Source organism: Saccopteryx leptura, chromosome 2 (assembly GCF_036850995.1).
Source record: "Saccopteryx leptura isolate mSacLep1 chromosome 2, mSacLep1_pri_phased_curated, whole genome shotgun sequence".
Lineage (NCBI taxonomy): Eukaryota > Metazoa > Chordata > Mammalia > Chiroptera > Emballonuridae > Saccopteryx > Saccopteryx leptura.
Genome location: NC_089504.1, coordinates 283,439,586 through 283,446,691, shown reverse-complemented (window position 1 = coordinate 283,446,691; position 7,106 = coordinate 283,439,586).

Below are 7,106 nucleotides of genomic sequence, written 5' to 3'. Positions count from 1 at the left end.
GTGTAAGAATGAGACAGCACTCAAACTCCAGGTGTGCAGGCTTTATTAGAGGAGAAAGAAAGACCTGCCAGGGCACTTCTTCAAAAGAAGGGCCCCCAAAACAGACTGAGGCAAAATTTTATAGGGTTGGGAATAGCCTCGAGCAAGGGTGTGCTGGTATGTTCGGCTTTCTGGAATACTCTTCCTTGGGGCGATAGACCAGCTTCCTGGAACCCCTCTGTCCCAGGGGTGATTGTCCAGTAATTAAGGATGGACTCAGGCAGACAAGTGGAACAGAAAAGGCCAGTTGTAATTTCTGGTCAATTCAATTCATGTATCTATCAGAAAGAAGGCCAAGGACATTTTGTGCTTTTGACAAAGTATTCAAAGACTGGTGAAATGTACCTTTTTAATTGTTGAAATTGTATGATTTGTCATGTTGTTGTAATTTATGTAATGTGCCTAATTTCCTTGCTCAGGGATGCCGGTGGTGTAGATTATGGGTAGTAAAGTGAGCATAGGGGTGGATTGTTGGGCAGATAAAATATATTATGCTCACTTTGTTAAAGATGGCACTGCCCACGACGTGGAAGCCCCTTGTCCAGGTGATATTAGTTGCCCTTATTGGGATGGACGTAATTATATTAATGTGTGTTGGGGGCGGGCTGTGGGCAGGCAGGATCCTTGTAGCCTGGGGCTTGGTTTTGGGACTAAGGCCTTTCCCACCCTTTTTGATGTAGGGTGGTGCACTCTTATGAGAAATCTCATTTATGCCTCAGATAAATGACTTTGTATTAGAGACTTCCTTATTTGTATATTGGATTAAAGGTTTTGATTTCTACAGTATAAAATGAGGCAGACTGGGAGCTTGCTCTCTTGGTTCCTGAGATTAGCATTAGAGAGGAGAGCAGAGAAAGGCCATGTGGAAGAAGCCAGGAGAAGCAGCCAAGATGGTGGAGTGCTGAGTGAGAAGCCAGTTTGTGCAGTTTGTGCAGGGAGAAGGAAGGAGATGGGGAACAGAGGTGAATAAGTCTGGTGAGCTAGAAACTTTTGATTCTAGGAAACTCCGATAAAATCAGTAGCTTTGTGAGCACTGAATGAGTGAGTTTTGGAGCCCAGTGTGTGTTTTTACTTGCCCACCGGGTGCAAGCTAGGATTAAAGATGATGGCCCATCAGCTTTCAGCTCCGTTGTTTCTTTACTGTCTGTCCGAATCCAATGCAAACCTGCATGGGCCGGGCGGCAGTGATGGATACTGGCTTTACAGTGCCACAACAAAGAGTTGATGCTTCTTTCTCTCTTCCTGTCTGTCCATCCCTATCTGTCCCTCTCTCTGTCTCTGTCAAAAAAAAGAAAAAAGAAAAAAGCTAACCAGTCTAAAGTAATCAGGAAGTGACATATTTTGGAGTGGCAAACATTCTAAATCTATAAAAAATGATTACACATTTTAAAATAAAATATTAATAAATGTACACATTTTTTAAAATTGATTTTATTTTTTGTGGCAGAGACAGAGGGAGGGACAGATAGGGACAGACAGACAGGAACAGAAAGAGATGAGAAATATCAATTCTTCGTTGTGGCTCCTTAGTCGTTCATTGATTGCTTTCTCATATATGCCTTGACCAGGGGGCTACAGCAGACCGAGTAACCCCTTGCTTAAGCCAGCGACCTTGGGGTCAAGCTGGTGAGCCTTGCTCAAACCAGATTAGCCTGCACTCAAGCTGGCGACCTCGGGGTCTCGAACCTGGGTCCTCCACATCCCAGTCCGATGCTCTATCCACTGTGCCCCGCCAGGTCAGGCTTTAATTGATTTTTGATAGAGCAAGAGGCAGGAAGGGAGGAAAGAGATGGGAAGAATCTACTCATAGTTGCAGTCACTTTAGTTGTTCATTGATTGCTTCTCATACATGACTGGTGAGGGCAGCTTTAGCTGAGCCAGTGACTCTGTGCTCAAACCAGCGAACCAACACTCAAGCTGGCAAGCCTACACTCAAGCGGGTGACCTCAGGACTTTGAAGCAGGGACCTCAACATCCCAGGTTGACGGTCAGGCTGTATTATTTTCTTAGAATTAATATATCAATCTACTAATTTTTCAGGCACATATACAAACAGAATAAGTATTCAGAAATAGGCATGCAGACATAGGTGTATGACAAAGCATTTCAAGTCAATGATGAGAAGAAGTTTTATTCAAATAAAGGTATTGCAATTGTTACAGGAGGAACAATAAGACCTCAATTCTTGTCTTTGTAAGAGAGAATTCAATCAAGAGACAAAGTGCAGCAAGTAAAGAAAGAATTTATTAGCCATGCAGAGGAAAGGGAACCTTAGAGACAGGTTCAAGAGTTTAGCCCAGGATGAGCTGCCGCTGACCACGGGCTCCCCTGATTGCACATCTTGTGGGGTGCCTTGAGATTAGGAGAGAGGGGCAAGAAAAATGCACCTTCGGGAAAGAGGGTGAGGGAAGGTGGGAAACAAGGGTGCGCTCCTGGGAGGGAGAGCTTTCTGGGACCTCTATCCTAAGGAATTTTAAGGGAAGGGGTTCTAGGGGAGGTCCCAAGAGGATCTCAATAGAATATTCATCAGCTCTCCAGTGTGTCTTTTAGGGTCGTGGTCTTCATTGATTGGTCGGTGCCAAGGGAGCCAATCAATGTATCCAGTCCTGAGATCAGCCTTGGCTTTCCTTTATCTGGTTTTTCTGCTTTTCTGGGCCTGGAGCTGAAACACAACTACGGCCTAGATGTTACCTCTGAGGGTTAATGCTTAAGGACTATTCTCCAGAGTTCTTGTTTGTTTTTCCTCTCATGGGGGTCTAACACCACATGACTAGCAATATGTCAGGGGAGGGTCCAAATTCCATAACCAGTGAAATGAAATCAGGGGATATAAACCACATAACCAATTTAGGGAGGAAAGGTCACCCTGGGGGCGAGATCCTTGTTTTCCCAGTTTTGGCTGTTGCTAGGCACCTGGGGCTTCCCGCCCTGATGTCAGTGCCTGGCCTGTAGTCCTTACTCTGCTCATATCTAACTGCCTACCATAGAATCACTGTGATTAGCCTGAAAAAATCTAAGTTATGGCTGTACCTTATACTTTCTATCAAAGTAAATTCTATAAAGACTCAAAATTTTACTGTAATAAGTGAAAAAATAAAAGTACTGTAAGAAACCTTGGGAGAATAAAACCTGAAAGCCATCAAAGTAAAAGAACAGAATGATACATTTAATTATGAGAACAAAACAAAACAAAAACCATTTCTGCAAAACAAAAGCCACTGTAGAACTCTGGACAGATAGCTCAGTTGGTTGGAGTGTCAACCCATTACGCAAAGATTGCTGGTTCAATCCCAGTTCAGGGCACACACAGAAACAGACTGATGTTTCTGTTTGTCAGTCTGTCTCTCCTTAAAATCTATTTAAAAAATCCAAAACACAGGAAAGCCAAAGGAGAAACTAGAAAAGTATTTCTACCTCCTATCACAAAAGACTAATTTTTGAGTACATAAAGAGCTCCTACAAAACAATCTAAAAACACCAACTCAATAGAAAAACTGGTAATTTCATGGAAAGGGGAGAACTGTCTCTTGAACACATAAAAATGTGCTTAACCTCCATCATGATGAGAACTATAAATTAGAACAACACTGAGACCATTTAAAACAATTTATTGATTTTAGAGAGGGAACCATTTCTTGTTCCACTAATTTATGCATTCATTGGTTGATTCTCTCTCCCCCCATTGGTTGACTCTTCTTTAAATTTATTCATTTTAAAATTCTTTATTTTTTTAAAAATTTTTTTTTATTCATTTTAGAGAGGAGAGAGGGAGAGAGACAAAGAGAGAGAGAGAGAGAGAGAGAGAGACAGAGAGAGGAGAGAGGAGAGAGAGAGACAGGGGGAGGAGCTGGAAGCATCAACTCCCATATGTGCTTTGACCAGGCAAGTCCAGGGTTTCGAACCAGCGACCTCAGCATTTCCAGGTCAATGCTTTATCCATTGCGCCACCACAGGTCAGGCAATTTTTTTAAATTTTTTTATTTTATTTATTCATTTTTAGAGAGGAGAGAGAGAGGGAGAAAGAGAAACAGAGAGGGAGAGAGAAGAGCGAGAGACAGAGAGAGAGAAGGGGGAGGAGCTGGAAGCATCAACTCCCATTTGTGCCTCGACCAGGCAAGCCCAGGGTTTTGAACCGGCGACCTCAGCATTTCCAGGTCGACGCTTTATCCACTGTGCCACCCACAGGTCAGGCCTTAAAATTCTTTTTTTTAAAGCATTTTAATTTTATTTATTTTGTGACAGAGACAGAGAGAGGGACAGACAAGAAAGGAGAAAGATGAGAAGCATCAATTCTTCATTGTAGCACTTTAGTTGTTCATTGATTGCTTTCTCATATGTGCCTTGACTGGGGGGGGGGGGGCTACAGCAGATTGAGTAACCCCTTGCTTGAACCAGCGACCTTGGGCTCAAGCTGGTGAGCCTTGCTCAAACCAGATGAGCCTGCACTCAAGTTGGCAACCTCAGGGTCTCGAACCTGGGTCCTCTGCATCCCTGTCCAATGCTCTATCCACTGCGCCACTGCCCAGTCAGGCAAATTTATTGATTTTAGAGAGAGACCAAGATCAACTTGTTGTTCCACCTACCCACAGCCTTGGCATATTGGGACCCAGCTAGGGGTACACTGAGACCATTTTAAAACCTCTAAAATTATCATGTTACTGTTATGGGTGTGAGGAAATGTACACTAATGCAACCTCTATGGAGGACAATATGGCAACATTATTCAAAATACCAAATGCATATACTCTTTGACCAATAATGCCTCTTCTAGAGATTCATCATTTGTAAAATGATGTATGTACATGATTATTCATGCAGTAGAGTTTGGAAAAAACTAGAAATAATTGAAATGCTCATTAATATGAATCTGTATCAATGAAGTCACATAATTATGAATATTGTGCAGCAATTTTTATGTACTGGTATGGAGTGGTCTTCAGGATATATATGTAAGTGAAAAAAAGCAAAATATAGTACACAGTATATTCTTTATTTTAAAAAGGGAAAATATTGCCTGACCAGGTGGTGGGTGGCACAGTAGATAGTATTCACTTAAGATGCTGAGGACCCAAGGTTTGAAACCCCAAGGTTGCTGGCTTGAGCCCAAGGTCGCTGGCTTGAGCAAGGTGTCGCTGGCTCAGCTGAAGCACTCACCCTCCCCCCCAATCAGGGCACATATGAGAAAACAATCAATAGACAATTAAAGTTGATGTTTCTCATCTCTGTCTCTCTCTAAAAAGGGGGAAAATATGGAACTATTTATATATGCACAGAATATATCTAGAAGGATCCACATAATCAGGCAACATTGTTTGACTCTGGGTAAGGAATATTTATTTATTTTATTTATTTATAGACAGAGTGACAGGAAGGGAGAGGAAGGAGAGAGATGAGAAGCATCAACCCATAGTTGTATCACTTTTAGTTGTTAATTGATTGCTTGTTATTTGTGCCTTGACCAGGGGACTCAAGCCAGAGACCATAAAATCATGTCTACAATTCCATGTTCAAGCTGGTAAACCTGCACTCAAGTCAGATGAGCCCCCACTCAAGCCAGTGACCCCAGGGTTTCAAACCTGGGACCTCAGCATCCCAGGTTAATGTGTATCCCTCTCTTTGAATTTTGAACTCTGTGAGTATAATTACCTATTCAAAAAGTTATAAACTACAAAAGTATTTAAATATATTTTTAAAAACATCTACAGAGGAAATTTTTCAAAATAAAAATGGCCCTGGCTGGATAGCTTGGTTAGAACACCATCCCAATATACCTGAGTTGAGGGTTCAATTTTGGTCACAGCACATACAGGAATGAGTGTTTCTCTCTCCTTTCCACTCTCTCTTAAATCAATCAATACTTCTTTAATTATGTACAATAATATATATTTTATATACATAGCTCTAAAATTTGTCTTTTTAAAACATAATAGTATATTATGGACATCCATTAGGCCCATATTGATAGAACTCATTTTTTGTTTGTTTGTTTGTTTTTACAGGGACAGAGAGAGTCAGAGAGAGGGATAGATAGGGACAGACAGACAGGAACGGAGAGAGATGAGAAGCATCAATCATCAGTTTTTCGTTGCGACACCTTAGTTGTTCATTGATTGCTTTCTCATATGTGCCTTGACCACAGGCCTTCAGCAGACCGAGTAACCCCTTGCTCAAGCCAGCAACCTTGGGTCCAAGTTGGTGAGCTTTTTGCTCAAGCCAGATGAGCCCATGCTCAGGCTGGCGACCTCGGAGTCTCAAACCTGGGTCCTCTGCATCCCAGTCCGACGCTCTATCCACTGCGCCACCGCCTAGTCAGGCTAGAACTCATTTTTTAATAATATACTATAATATTCTATTGTATGGGTGAGTCAAAATTTATTCAACCATTTGCCTATTGATGAAAATTTAGATATCTTTTTTATCTTGGTTTTTGTTCAGTTTGTGTTTTTCTTGATATGGCAATAATTTTTTTTAGCTAGGGTTAGAAGATATAAACATAAAAGGTAAAATAATAAAAATATTGGAAGAAAATTATAATGTCAGCCTGAGGAAAACTTTAATACAGAAAACAAAGGTTTAAAAGAAAAGATACAAATGTAAATTTTTTCCTATGGAAAAGAAAAGTCAAGAGACAAACAACACACTGGAGGAAATACTTGTTTTAAAAAATGGCAGACAGATTATCCCTGACACTGAAAACATTCCTAAAAGTTGGTTTTAAAATACACATGCTAAGAATATGAACAAGCAATTTATAAAAAAGGAAATGTTCATGACCAATAAACATCTGAAGAGATCTTCACCCTCACTAGTCATGGAAATGCAAAGTAAAACCTATCTAATTTTTCATCCTTCACATTGGCAAAATTATAAAAGATATATAATATCCAGTGCTAGCAAGAGCATAAAGAAATGCACATATTCAAGCCCTGGCCAGTCAGCCCGGTGTGTGAATATCCTGGGTTTGATTCTCAGTCAGGGCACACAGTAGAAGTGCCCATCTGCTTCTCCACCACCCCCCTTTCGCTTTTCTCTCTTCTCCTTCCCTCCTGCAGCCATGGCTTGATTAG